This window comes from Pelodiscus sinensis, chromosome 1, assembly GCF_052426305.1.
Source record: "Pelodiscus sinensis isolate ZL-2025 chromosome 1, ASM5242630v1, whole genome shotgun sequence".
In the NCBI taxonomy this organism is placed as follows: Eukaryota; Metazoa; Chordata; order Testudines; family Trionychidae; genus Pelodiscus; species Pelodiscus sinensis.
Window position 1 is genome coordinate 136230990 of NC_143052.1, and position 15124 is coordinate 136246113.

General features: G+C 46.0%; 1 protein-coding gene and 1 long non-coding RNA gene across 5 annotated transcripts in view; both read right to left on the bottom strand.

The window, feature by feature from the left end:
• Positions 1-15124, bottom strand: part of LOC149525640 (uncharacterized) — a 238290-nt gene that overhangs the window by 116611 nt on the left and 106555 nt on the right. The window lies entirely within an intron of this gene.
• LOC102462774 (uncharacterized) lies at positions 5301-14951 on the bottom strand. Of its 4 annotated transcripts, XR_016347510.1 has the most exons (5): positions 12327-14760; positions 7538-7669; positions 7335-7431; positions 6214-6300; positions 5301-5965 (listed from the first exon to the last, which is right to left on the bottom strand). It is a non-coding gene; the product is annotated as an uncharacterized LOC102462774 (long non-coding RNA). The 4 variants fall into 4 exon arrangements; XR_001368874.4 differs by lacking the exons at positions 7335-7431; positions 7538-7669 and adding an exon at positions 14814-14951 and having other exon boundaries at positions 12327-12423; XR_003091037.3 differs by lacking the exons at positions 7335-7431; positions 7538-7669 and adding an exon at positions 14814-14950 and having other exon boundaries at positions 12327-12540.

Consider the following 15124-nt stretch of genomic DNA (forward strand, 5'->3'; position numbering starts at 1 on the left):
GTTCGAATTAGCGTTTTGCTAATTCGAACTAGCATGTCCACACAGAGTGGACCCTGAACCGGGGTTAAGGATGGCCGGAAGCAGTGCCGGCAGGGCATCAGAGGAGGACTTAGAGCGTGGAGATGCTGTCTCAGGCTAGCCGAGGGCTGTGCTTAAAGGGACCCGACCCCCACCCCGCACAGACAGTTCTCAGGGGTGCCCCGCTTGCAAAGCAGTCCTGGCTTGAATTGCCCGGAGTACCCACACTGGGCACATCACAGCACTCGGCCATCAGCCCGGCTGAACTTGCTGCAGGCTGCCATCTGGGGAGAGGCGGCAATTGGGGGGCTGCAGGAGAGCTTCCACCCCCAGAGGCCCACAGAGACAGCCCAGTCCTCCCCATTGGGGGCTCGTACCCCATTCCTCCCTCACCTCCTTCTACTTACCCTTCCCTAGCCCCCCTTCCTGATGTATAAAATAAAGGACAATTGTGTTCAAAAATAGAATCTCTCTTTATTGAACAAAACTGGGGGAGACTGGGAAAAGGAGGTGGGAGAGGGGAAGAGAGAGGGTGGGAGAGGGGAGGGCAACTACAATGATGAGGGGTTTGGAACAGGTCCCATATGAAGAGACGCTAAAGAGACTGGGACTTCTCAGCTTAGAAAAGAGGAGATGTAGGGGGGCTATGATAGAGGTCTATAAAAGCACTAGTGGGGTAGAGAGGGTGCATACAGAAAAGTTCTTCATAAGTTCCCATAATCGGAGGACTAGAGGACACCAAAGAAAAGGAATGGGTAGCAGGCTTCAAACTAATAACAGAAAGTTCTTCTTCACAAAGCAAATAGTCAACCTGTGGAACTCCTTGCTGCAGGAGGCTGTGAAGGCTACAGCTAGAACAGAGTTTAAAGAGAAGTGAGATCAAGTCATGGAGGTTGGGTCCATGGAGTGGTTTTAGCCAGGGAGTAGGAGTGGTGTCCCTGCCCGAAGTTTGTGGAAGGCTGGAGAGGGATGGCATGAGACAAATGGCTTGGTCACTGTCTTTGGTCCATCCCCTCCAGAGTCCCTAGGGTTGGCCGCAGTCGGCAGACAGGCTACTTGGCTAGATGGACTTTGGTCTGACCCAGTACGGCCATTATAAGCTCAGGGCTCAGGGTCGGGGGTCTCAGTGGACCGCCTTGATTTTCATGCACACCTGCTCCTGGGTGACCAGGCTGGCAGCTTTCCTGCCCTAGACGGCCACTTTCCTGTGCCTAGTGAGGAGGTCGTGGACAAGGTCCACCATGTCTGCACTGGACCAGGCGGGTGCCCGCCTCTTGCGGTCCTGGGCAAGCTCCCGGGAGCCGCCAGCCTGGTCCCGGGAAGAGGGGAAGGGCTGGGGGGCATCGGGTGGCTGGCTTGAGCCGTGCCAGGTGCAGGGTCTGCTAGCTGGGTGCTGGCAGGCTTGCACCTGGCACGGGCACCATAGCCAGCCCATGCCCCTTTAAGGGGTCCAGGGCCGGGAGGGGGGCAATAGAGTTTCCCTGGTGTTGGCCAGAGTGGCCACCAGGGAAAGCTGGGGAGGGCTAGCCTCCCACTAGTTCGAATTAAGTGGCTACACACCCCTTAATTCGAACTAGTAAGTTCGAACTAGGCTTAATCCTCGTAGAATGAGGTTTAACTAGTTCGAACTAAGCGCTCCGCTAGTTCGAATTAAGTTCGAACTAACGGAGCGCTAGTGTAGCGCCTATCAAAGTTAATTCGAACTAACGTCCGTTAGTTCGAATTAACTTTGTAGTGTAGACATACCCAAGAAGACTAGCTGCTACAAGTCTAGTAGCAGGAGGGAGAAAGGCATGGGGAGTTGGTGCAGCTGGGGCTGCGGGAGGCAGGCCCCCAGCTCCACCCCCTCTGCTTAGGCCCTGACCCCTCATGGAGAGGGGAAGGGGCACGTGCATGCACCCCAGCCTCCCCAGCAGAGGGAGGAGGGTGCACAGTGCGTGTCCTGCCCCTGGAGCACTGGGGGAGGGAGGAGAGATCACAGTGTAGCTCCCACCTCCCCGGAGCACCGTGCAGCAGGTGTTCTGGGGGTGGAGTGTGGGCGGCCATGCCTGGCAGTTTGGGAAGGCAATGCCTTCCCCTGCCTAAGCTACCAGATGCCTATGGAGAAAGACTTCTCTGGGTTGGGCGGTTGCTCTCCTCCCTAGAGTGGAAGCTACCTGACTGCCTGTTTATGAGAAGAACTGGCACTTCAGGGCCAAAAACAAAGGCCCTCTATCCCGTAAGCAGGGCAGGAAAAGGTATCCTCCTCTGTTTGTGAACATGTTTCTTTTTGTTTGGCAGGAGGGCAATGCTAGGGCCAGCTCTGAGCCCTGCTCGAAAAATATTGAGAAATAAACCGTAAGTGGGAAAATAAACTGTCTGGAGCAGGGCTCATTTACTCTAAGCCCCCCCTAACAAAGAGGCAACAGTGAGACTACCGAGGTGGAGGAGGTGCCTTGCCACACCATTTAGTGTTCAGTCAGGACCTCCCTTCCTTGTTTTAATGCTCTGATATCAAGGGATACTTTGAACAAACTAAACTGTGTGTTGGTCCCAGAAACAGGATGTGGGTCAGACTGATGAGGGGATAGTCACATGACATAACTGTCAGGGCAGTTAAACACCTTGGGTACATCTAGGCTGGCAAGATTTTGCGTAAAAGCATATGCTTTTGCGTAAAAACTTGCCAGCTGTCTACACTGGCTGCTTGAATTTGCGCAAGAGCACTGACGTTCTCATGTAAGAATTCAGTGCTTCTTGCACAAATACTTTGATGCTGCCACTCAGGGATAAGCCCTCTTGCGCAAGAATACTTGCGCAAGAGGGCCAGTGTCGACAGGCACCTTAATTTTTTATGCAAGAAAGCCCGATGGCTAAAATGGCCATCGGAGCTTTCTTGTGCAAAAGCGCGTCTATACTGGGCACGGATGCTTTCGTGCAAAAGTATCCGTGCCAATCTAGACGCTCTTTTTGCGGGTCCCATCCTGCGTTAGCTGCATTCATGTAATTATGATATTCTCTGAACTGAGCGCTGACTTAGAAATGGTATACTTAAGGGACAAGGATCAAGAAGAGGAAGGAGGGGGAAACTCAAGGATGTGGGACCAACTTTCCCTTTTGTTTGCCTTGTAGTGGACTGAGGTTATGTAAAGGTGCAGAGAGATAGACAAGGCAGATAAGGTCCTGTCCTTTACATGGCACAATCCCCTTCTTATCCTCCCCTTATTTGTAAAGGATGAGTGTGGGGGGAGGAGAGGGAGACACTGGCTGAGCTGTGAGGGGACTGCAGGGCAGGACAGGACAGAAGGCCACTGGCAGAGCTGTGAAGCAGATAGTTTACCTTGCCCTCAAAAGTCCACTGATTCACTCAAGAGTTGCACATAACTCCATTGCCCTTAATTACAGTTTTTGGGCTGGCCTGTAGCTCTAATTAGAAACTGCACACATCATTGCTTACATAGGTCTAGCTATCCACCTAATGGAATAGAGCAGCATTATTAATCAACTGACTGGGATTTGTGTAGGCCTGTAGCACCAAATGGGCATGTGGTAGGCCTGAATTTAAACCACACTTGCTCCAATGGAAGGCTTTTCTAGTTCTCGATGTTTTAAAAACTACAGATTTGGTCCACTGATGTCTAGAACATTCCCTGACATTTTGGAATTGATCATCTGGGGTATGAAGTTACTCATGCACTACAAATAGTGAAATGCCATACAGTTTACTAGCAATAAACATTCTTCAGTTCTGCGTTACAAAAGCATGCAGAGAGAACAAGATATCTAGGACCCAAGTAGACAGTTTATTAAGGGGAATATAACATGCTTTCACCAGCCATGGTTCTGTGTCTGAGTGTGGAACCAGGCTAGCATATGGTCTTGCAGAACTGGAGGTGGTTTGTGGAGGAGACATACACACTGGGGCTGAATCTCACCAAGTTACCTACTGCACAGTCACAATGTGCAGTCAGGTTGTAAGTGTAACATTTACAAATAGGCTACAGTATGAGAGACTGCACAGGGAAATAAACTGACTGTCTCCTTTCCTCAGTTCACATTCTAGGTTTGGTGTGTGAGGAGAGGAGAAACCACAAAAGCACTTGTAACAGGGGACTGCTCTCTGATTCTCCAGAATATGCTCAGACCCACTTTTTTTAGTGTCCAGTCTGTATTTTATTTCAAACACTTCCACCAATACCAGTAGAGGGTAACATCACAGTTTTTAATCCCTATGAGCCTGACGGATGGAACTCTCTGTCACAGCAATGAAAAGGAGAAATCTGGGGCAGGGGAAGCCTAGTTTTTGCCCCCAAAAATGTTTCTCTCTACAGGATGACAAGAGGCCAGTCCTGAAATGGAGGTTCTATGAATTACATGTGGTACCATTGAAACATCAACCTATTTTGCCCCATGAAGACCCCCCCCTTACCCTATCTCCTTCACTGGAGTAACTATAGACTTCATAGCAGTGACTCTTGATTTATGCTGGCGTGAGAGAGATCAGAATGTGCCCCATTGTCTTTAATGAGAATTTTGGTTGTGCTAAGAGGGAAAAATCCACACTTAATCCCTCTTCCTTTTGTTGCCTGCTCGACAAAGCACTGTTGGTGCATGAAACTGATGAAAATGTCACGGTAGAATTAAGCACAGACATTTTCACTGTGTTTTAGGCAATGTCATGCCCACAAATTTCACTTTTTTACGAAACTCTCTTAAATGTCTTTTTTGTTTTTGGAGCATCAACACTATGTGAAATTTCAAATCCTGAATCTGCAAAAATTCTGGTTCGAGAGTCACGTTCAGCTGAGTGGGATTTTCAAAAGTGCCCCAGAAGCACATCCCCCTGATTTTCAATAGCATGTATGTCCTTAAGTTGCTTTTGAAAATCCCCACTTGATGAGCCCATTTTCTGCAGACTTGTAGCTGGTTCCAGAGTGTAAAGTAAGACCACGGACTGTGCTGCACTCAGCAAGACATGCTCATCTGGAAAAGAACCCCAAACACCACATTCAATGAAGCAAACTGGGGGCAAGGCAGCCACTTGCTGTCACGTGGCCCCAGCAGCTCACTATTGCCACTGCTGCTACCTCTCACCTTCAGGTCCAGCAAAAAAGTGAGTGGAGAGTGCTCTATGGGCGGCCACGCAGGCGAGCAGCTTAGAGGGAACACTGACTCCAATCCAAGCCCTCCAAGCATCCACCTGCAGTTTTGAGCCCTGATCCACTGGACACTGGCTCCCTGGTGCTCCAGAGCTGCCACTTCCAAAGAGCTATTCAGCAGAGCTTACCACGAACCAGCTCTGCTTTACACATGACACAGAGATTTATTTACTGAGAAAGGTTTTCTTTAACAAAAAACAGAGGCTCGAGTGATAAAAAGGAGCAATACTGATAACAAAGTTGCGCATAAAATCATAACATGCATTCTAGGGCCTGTATTTTCCTTGGCATGCGAGAGCAAGAACTCACCCAAAATCATTCCAACTGTAATACAAGCTAGCCTATGATCTTCCATTCAGGATATAACATTCTGATCTCTTGCCTCCTCAGTGGAAAGATGCAGGGGTTTTTACTATCTCCTGGGTTGAGAATGATCTGTCTTCAGGGCTGATCTATAAACTCATGAGAAGAATCTGACATGTTCAGTGAGTTACTAAATATTTGGTGAAACTCCCTTGAAATCTCCCCATTTTGGATCCCTTCCCAAAGCAGAGCTACCTTTGGTCCCATCTGGGTACAACATGGGTCTAATATCTAACACAAACTGGGAGAAGGCCTCTGTCAATTGTGGTAACGGACCAACAGCAAAAACCCTAACAATGACCCAGATACATAAATAAACAGGGATCTCAGCCAGGCGTCCTGTATCTTCTATGGTAATTTTAGATCACTACTGACGCTCATATGATGTTGGACACAGGAAATTCTTGCTTAACTGAGAAGGAGAAAGTGATATTCTTCTGTGAGACCTGATAACGGGAGGACAAAGGCAGGCATTAGATATTTTCTTTTAATATCAATTTCTGTCCAACAAAGACCTACTGAGCTGGGTTCCAAACACATGGGGCTCCCACTTTCCATGGTATCATCACACTGTTCACCTAATCAATTTCTTTAAAGTTATCTTCTTACAAGTTTTTGCCCTGAGACTAAACAATTTCACAAGGCAGCTTTTTAAAGCTTGTATACATATATAACATCAGTAAAAAAAAAATACCTCTCTGAATTTATGTTCTCCATCTAGAAGAGGACACAATTGTTCTTGGTTTTTTTCCACCTTCATCAGCACACAATCATGCTGAAGCTTTAAACAAGAAAATGGGAAAGAGGTTCGATTATTAATAAGCAATAAACATAAGAGGCATCTCAGATCCTGCAGAAAAGCCCATTATTATCTACCTCTTTCTTAACTGGTGGGCCTAGTAGTAGTTCTAGTCTTGTGGAACCACAGTGCCATCTAGTGGTCAAGTGGGAACTGCGAAATAATCTCCGAGGGCACATTTTCAAACTCATACCTGTAAAATCTGGTGTGTGTATGTCTGTGTACACATGCGTACATGCACAGCTAAACTAGCCTGCAGCAGTTTGTCAGGAAATCCACACAAAACTTTGGTACGTTTGTTTCATTAAGTGGCTCACTAGCAGTGTTCCCTGCAAGCTGTGTACCTGTATAGCTGCTTTGGAGAGATTCAAATGCCACCCAGCTGATTAGCAGAGCAATCATAGCTAGATATTTGTTTCTACTGGTGGTGCACATTCATGCATTGCTTGGTGCAAATAAAATTTATTTCACACATGGATGAAAAGATTAGAGGAATACTGGTTTCTGATTTTACCTAATGAAGGAGATGGCACTTTGTCCAAGCCAGGTGGATTCTAGAACAGGAGTGGGGAACTTCAGCCCTGGGGACAAATGCAGCCCCAGCTTGCCTGGATCTGGCCTGAGGCTCAGGGTCCCCTCTAGCATTGGAACGCCTGTGCTGGCGCTCCAGCCACCCTGCTGCCCCACCGTGGGGTTGGAACACACAAAATCTACTAGGTTGGGCTCCCCTAGGCTCTGTTGTGTAAGGTGAACGTCCGGAGTGTCTTTTTCCTTAGTTGGGGGACACAAGTGAGGGTTTTTTTCTTTTCACTTGTGTGTGGCCCCAATCTGATTTTTCTGTGGGTCAGCAGCACCTGACACAAAAAAGGTTCCCCAGCCCTGCTCTAGAGAATGCCCACATGACTCAGAACAGTGGCTGGCTGGCCAGGCCCCTCCTCATATCCAGCCCAGGGTATGACAGCTCATTGCCTTCTCTGCCCATGGAGTAGCTTGTTCACATCACTCCCGTCCCTTACCTTCTGTAGGGATGATCTGAGAGGGATGAAGCCTGAAAGCACCTTGCCATCAACAATGGCCATGCTCCTGCTAGAGCAATTGTGCTTTCAAGCACAACTGAAATGAGAGAGGCTGGATCAGTCTGGGACACGAATGAGGAGGAAACACAAAGATACATTCTGCTCCACAGCACAAATAGCCTGCAAAGTCCTCTCTGATTTACCTGTTCTGTTGTGATTACTTAATTACATGGAGGAGAGAAGGAGGGTAGTGAGGGGCCCCTTGGAGGGACAGGCCAGGAGAGGTGTATTAACACAGTGCCTGGTTTCTATGCTGCTGGGTGCTCTATAAATACCTAAAACAAAAGGAAAAACGATGTAGCACTTTAAAGAGTAACAAGATGGTTTAATAGGTGATGAGTTTTCATGGTCCAGATCCACTTCCTCAGATCATATTCTGGAAGAGAATTGGCATGACCATATATACCAAAGGAATACAATGAAAAAAGTGAACACGTTATTAAACTGACAAATCAGATTTAGTACAGAAGGTGGGATGAGGGAGAGCGGAGGGAGGGTATAGCAAGATCAGACTAACACGGCTACCTCTCTATTACTATAAATACCTAGGGACAGAAAGCGTTTTCTGTGCAGGGGGAGGGAGCTAACGTTCCAGGTGTCTGACTAGGACCATTGCATAGGGGAATGATCCAAAATTATTGGGCTTGGTTATCTGGGGGCCAAATCTCATTTGGGGAGAGGTCCCAGCCTCAGGAACTTTCTTAGCAGGAAGAAGTGCTTCAGGGGACTCAGGCTCCACACAGAACCCCAGTGTGCTGACAATGGCTGCTGCAATGATTTGCAATGATTCATTGTTCACATGCACATTGTGATTTGTATTCATCCCTACCATAACAAGGTGGCTAAAGAGGTGCAGGGAGCAAACAGGAGTCATCACCATTATAAACCACCACTGACACTGTACTCCGCTGTCTAGTACATGTATACATTGCAAGGTATAGTTGAATGGAATGAGAAAGGTTGAGTTGGGTATCCTAGGCCCTGCATTGCTCAAAGCTAGTGAAGAATCTCCTTTAGCTCCAGTCACCGAGGCATGGGTTTTGGGGGTAAGAGAAGCCAAGAGCTATGATCAGTCACAGTACAGTTCTGAGAGGCCTTGCAGTTCAGCAAAGTGGCAACAGGGAAGTCCTTGGGTGCCACAGTTTTGTTCCAGTAGCTTTACTCTGGAGTCCTGTTTAAAAACCTTCCCCCTGCCCTTTCCCAGTTGGCTGGTTCTTCTCATTCAGGGAGCTGTAGCAACAGTAGGAAATAACCTGGGTGAAAGGAGAAGGTCAAACTGTGCTGCAAAGCTGCTGTACAGGAAGCATTCAGTATCTGCAGAGAGAGATTGAAGCCAGATGCCTAGTGGGGTATGAGAATGTTGTTTCTCAGGATTGTCTTCATTACAACAAAGGAAAAATAATCCTGACAATAAAAATCCCAATCATTCCCCTCCCTGGGGCAGTTTCTCAAATATCTTTTGGACAAATCTGCCTCTATCTTCTATTTTTCACATCATCAAATTCAGATCCAGATTCACTTGGGACTCAAATACTACAACGATTGTATCAGCAATGGCAACACAATCTACAATCCATTGCTGTTAATGCCCCCCAGAAGCTTCATTGCCTGGGAAAGAGGAAAACCAAAAAGAGCACAATAGGGTGCAAATGGCAAAAACGTCAATTGGAAATACAGCTATTTCTCTGAACAGCATGACTAGAAGTGATGCTGGCATCACAGAGACAACTTGAAGTAGAGTGAAACACCTTGCCCTGGACAGGCAGCGGAGGGAGTGGTGGTGGAGGGCGGGGAGGGTTGCTTTGTGTGCCACTAGGACATTCTACAGTTAGGAGACGCTGAAGCTAAATAACTAAAGTGACTCCTCTGAGTGCAGCATTGGTCTGAAGAGTAGGGTTGCCAGGTGTCCTGTTTTGAACCAGACAGTCCAATATTTGAGCTTTCTGTTCAGGAAACAAATTGAGAAAATATTTATGAGAAAATATAAATGTCCAGTATTTTCTAACTAAGATGTAATGTAGATTGTGATGTAATGTCAAGTGTGTCTGGTATTTTTGTTGAAACCATCTGGCAACCCTACTGATGACGCTTAGGGAAAAAATTCCTTCAAAACAATGAGGGGAACACAATTGTTGAAGGAATGAGAGAGAAAGGAGGAACACAAGAAACAAAGGGAATAAACACAATACAAAACGGCCTAAGAAACAACCAAAAAGAACAAAAGAAATATGAAGTCTCAGAGGAGCAGCCATGTTAGTCTGTAACTTTAAAAACAACATCCTATTGCACCTTACAGACTAACAAATATATATATGATCACGAGCTTTCACGAGTAAAACTCACTTCATCAGAACTCAGTAGAGAGACTAAAAAGTTCAGGCTGATGTCTAAGACTCTTTGGGCAAGGCGCCTCCCCAACTCTCTCCTCCACTAGTCTTTGGCACCCTTACCTACTGCTAAGTGAGCGGAGTTTAGTTGAGGGTGACCCCTCTCAATCAGGGCAGGCCAAGCCCAGTTCTGCTGCCACCACTCACACAACAAAGACAACAATCTTTCCTCACCCCTACACCCAATCTGCAATCCAACACCAGCCAAAACTGATCACCTAGGCATGCAGCCAAGATTAGTTTTGGAAGCTTTGGTTACATAAAGTCATTTTCCTCAGCTCCTCATTAGGTATCAGGAAAGAATTCATTCAACTTCAAGGGTCACATCCCCAACATCAAGAAAAACTTTATAAGGACATTCCTTACACACAGCATAGAATACCAAGGTTCTGCTGAGTGAGCTATATGAATTCTCCTTCCCTGTGATAACACAGAGATTGTTCACATTCTAGTTGTGACAGAGATTTGCAGCTTTGCATTTTGGGTAAGTGTATTCTGCACATAGAACATTGAACACATTTTCCACATTTGTGACATGCTTTTCCAAAGACAGGCAGCCTATGGGTAGGTGTGTCATATAACAGTGTGTACAGTTTTCGTGTGAACAGTTGGTGTATCTGCTTTGCCCCAACTCGATAGTGGCTGGGCCCCACCCACGATGCCCTGAATATTCATTTGTGTAACAGACTCTGCAAACTTGTCAATGTATGACACCGACAACAGTAGATGACACTCTATTTGTGTCTTTGTGAGGCTCTGCAAGTTATCTTATCTTATCTGTTATCTTATCTTTGATAAGATAACGAGCCTTGTGGATAAGGGAGAAGCGGTGGATGTCATATACCTAGACTTTAGTAAGGCATTTGATACGGTCTCGCATGATATTCTTATTGATAAACTAGGCAAATATAACTTAGATAGGGCCACGATAAGGTGGGTGCATAATTGGCTGGATAACTGTAGTCAGAGAGTGGTTGTTAACGGTTCTAAATCCTGCTGGAAAGGGATAACAAGTGGAGTTCCTCAAGGGTCTGTTTTGGGACCCGTACTATTCAATATCTTCATCAATGATGTAGATATTGGGATAGAGAGTACGCTTATTAAGTTTGCAGATGATACCAAACTGGGTGGGGTTGCGACTTCTTTGGAGGATAGGGACATAATTCAAAATGACCTTAGCAAGTTAGAGAAATGGTCAGAGGTAAACAGGATGAGGTTTAATAAAGAGAAATGCAAAGTGCTCCACTTAGGAAGGAACAATCAGTTCCATACATACAAGATGGGAAGCGACTGTCTAGGAAGGAGCATGGCGGAAAAGGATCTAGGGGTCATAGTGGACCACAAGTTGAATATGAGTCAACAGTGTGATGCTGTTGCAAAAAAAGCAAATATGATTCTAGGTTGTATCAACAGGTGTGTTGTAAGCAAAACTCGTGAAGTCATTCTGCCGCTCTACTCTGCACTAGTTAGGCCTCAGCTGGAGTACTGTGTCCAGTTCTGGGCGCCACATTTCAAGAAAGATGTGGAGAAATTGGAAAGGGTACAGAGAAGAGCGACAAGAATGATTAAAGGTTTAGAGAACATGACCTATGAAGCCAGGCTTCATGAACTGGGCTTGTTTAGTTTGGAAAAAAGAAGATTAAGGGGGGACATGATAGCGGTTTTCAAATATCTAAAAGGGTGTCACAAGGAGGAAGGAGAAAATTTGTTCCTCTTGGTTTCTGAGGACAGGACAAGGAGTAATGGGCTTAAAGTGCAGCAGGGGAGGTTTAGATTGGACATTAGGAAAAAATTCCTAACTGTCAGGGTGGTCAAATATTGGAATAAATTGCCAAGGGAGGTGGTGGAATCTCCCTCTCTGGAGATATTTAAGAACAGGTTAGATAGACATCTGTCAGGGATGGTGTAGGTGGAGCTTGGTCCTGCCTTGAGGGCGGGGGGCTGGACTCGATGACCTCTCGAGGTCCCTTCCAGTCCTATGATTCTATGATTCTATGAAGTGCTTTCTGCAAGCCCAATCAGGTTTCCTCAAGATTTCTGTTAGATACAGTACTGTGTTCGGTGTCAAGGGCTAAGAAAATCATTTTCAGTATTTCCAAACACTCAATTTCTTGCTCTTTGCCTGAGCTCTTGAACAGCTCTGTCTGTTCTTCCCCTAAGTGTAGGTGAGACCACTACAAAACTGGTACCATTCAAACACAACATTTTTCTTAGGGTTACCAAAATCCCTAAGCATTGTTAAGATCTCATCAAAAGTGGGAGCATTTTCACCTGACTGCTGGGAGAGTGCTATAAACTTGCAGAACTTCCACTCCCTCTAGGTGCAGTAAAAGAGCTACTTTTATGCCTTGTGCTCTTAAAATCTGTTCCTGGGGTTTTCTTATAAATCTGGAAGGTTTATTCCCATCTCATTCAATTTTCAGCAAAATTTACAAAAGGGTAAAAGTGGGGTGGGCTTGCAGACCTTCCTGTTCAGGATTTTTAAAAAGAGAAACAATTTTCTAGTTTAACTGCTTTACTTTTGCCATCACTTTTGCATACTCACTTGTCTTCGTATGCTGTGCCTTCTGTTTGGTTTCGGCTGGTCTGTGGATTGCAGCGTCTTGTCTGCGTGTGGCAGTTTGTACCATTTACACTGCATCCTGGCAAAAAAAAATAGCCACTTCCTATAGAATGGAGTCTCTCTTCTGCTGCCCTACATTGTTGCTAGTGCAGTCATGCAGCTGGAAGAGTCCGTCTTTGCGAGGGAGCTACAGCCTCTGCATGTCAGGAACATAGAGTTACATAGGTACATGTTTTTCTTTTATGCATACACATAACAAGATGGCTCCTACATGCCAGAGAAACCTGACAAAGTGGTAATGGGAGGACATGATAAGACCCATTTTAAAGAGACAGTACCACAGTCTCAGTAATAGTTCACATACATGGTTGTGGAGGTAGAGTGCAGAAAAGTCACTATGAAGTACACAGAAAAGATGCTTCAGGGGGTAGCCGAGTTAGTCTGCATAGATAAGCTTAAAAAACAACAAATTGTCTGGAAGCACTTCATAGAAAAGATGAACGTGCAAGAGAGGAAGGACCGCACAATGAACACTATTTCATTGGCCAACAGATATAATATCTATTCACAGCGACTGGATCATTTCCCTCTCAGCTACTGTTAGCTGTACAGAGCTGGGGGCAAGGAGGACTGAATGGGAGAGCCAGCGCTAAAGAGAATATTTATTTAAAAATGTTTTCTATTTCAGAGACTACAGAGATAATGGTATGGTAGGACTAGAAGTGGTGGCTGGAATGTCCTTTCCCATGTGCTGTAATAGCAACTCCACTCACTACACAGGAGAAATAACAGTATGTTTTTGAGCACTGTTCTGTCTTTTCTTGAATGTGTCTGTACTTGACCACAGTGTGTGAGGTCAGAGAGAAAAGGGTATGTTCCTCTACTTTCAAAAGTAAAGGGAATGCAGAGAGACATGGAGCAGCGGCATGCATTGGGTTCAAAGAAGGAAGGAAGGAATGTGTTTCATTTGAGAAGGATAGACAGAATTCAGAAATTGAAAGTGTATTAAAGGAAATGTGACATTATTTTGGAGGTGCAGGAAATTCTGGGACACAAAGTATAATTTCAGCATGACTCTAGGGCTACGTCTAGACTGGCATGATTTTCCGCAAATGCTTTTAACAGAAAAGTTTTTCCGTTAAAAGCATTTGCGGAAAAGTGTGTCTAGATTGGCACGGACGTTTTTCCGCAAAAGCACTTTTTGCGGAAAAGCATTCGTGCCAATCTAGACACGGTTTTGCGCAAGAAAGCCCCGATTGCCATTTTCACCATCGGGGCTTTTTTGCGCAAAACAATACCGCGTTGTCTACACTGGCCCTCTTGCGGAAAAGCATTTGCACAAGAGGGCTTTTGCCCGAACAGAAGCAGCATAGCATTTCCACAAGAACACTAACAATCTTACATGAGATCGTCAGTGTTCTTGCGGAAATTCAAGCGGCCAGTGTAGACAGCTGGCAAGTTTTTCCACAAAAGCAGCAGCTTTTGAGGAAAAACTTGCCAGTCTAGACGCAGCCTAGGTGCTTTTGGAGAGCAATGTGAGAGGTTTAATTCTGAAACTTTTTCTAGCAAGTCCAAAGATGTTAGGGGAAGGGATTCAGAGAGACACGAAGGAAGGAAAGCTGAGAGGCCAAAGCTTAATAGATGTCACATGCTAGCTAACCTCTCTCTTTCAAATTAGCTTGCCACAGAAGAGTGTAACATCTGCCAATCTGCCTCTGAAGCCATGTGTCATGGCTGCTTAGGGTGGTGAATGGATCCAGAGGGGTTCTATTTGTGGAGAGGAGCTACCAAGAAGGTAACATAACAGATGCAGAAAAGATGCAGGATGCTTAAGACTCACAGTTTGCAGTAATACTGGGAAGGAAGGCCATTCCACTGGATAGTTTTTTGGGGGAAAGAAGAAGAATGTAAAGCACTACATTCATTCAGACCCTCATGGGAGACACAGCTCCAGTATGAAAGAGGCCATGACTTGGAGTTATCTGTAGAGCAGCTTGCCATGCACAGAAAGCCATCCTACAAATGTATCTCAATCATCCTTCATTACACCCACTTTGTCCCAAAACAAGGGAAATTCACATACAAAACCCTTTACATCCACAAAGGAGAAAAGAAAAACAAACCAACCAAACAAAAATGCCTCAAAGTCAAACACGGAAAAGCAAACATAAAACAAGGAAAAGAAAAGTTAAGGTGACACTTTCTACTGAGCATAGCCACGCAACTGTAATTCTGTACAGCTCCTCCCTAATAAAAATGCCATTTTCTTGCGGTATCTGTATGAAAAAGAGAAACAGAGCCAACGTGTGATGTATCAGAAATACTCAGCCTCTTGCTCGCTCATTTCTGTTGAGTTGCCGGACTTTTTCCCCTTCACTTTCTAAATCTAGACCCCCCCCCCCATTTTCTGAGAACAAACTTTTGTTGTTTCTGGACCTGAGCTCCCAGCGCTGAAGAGCGCGCACATACCTCACAGGACACGGCTTTCGAGCACTAATTCCGCAGCCCAATGGTCAGTGTACTGCCCAGTGTAAGGTTTTGCGAGGGCTCGGCCGAACGGAAATTCCAAGGGCTGCAGAGAGTTTTGGGGAGCTACAAGACGCGGCACAAAGTGGCTTTTGGGAGAGGCTGACACAGGGGTGTTCCTGGCAAAGCCATTCAGAGCGAGCCAGCCTCCCGCCCGGGCTTAGCCGGCAGCCCCTGGGCGCTGCCTGCCCCTGTCGCGGGCTCGGGTCTGGAGCGTTCACACTCCCCGCTCTGCCTCGCTCGCGGAGCGAAAG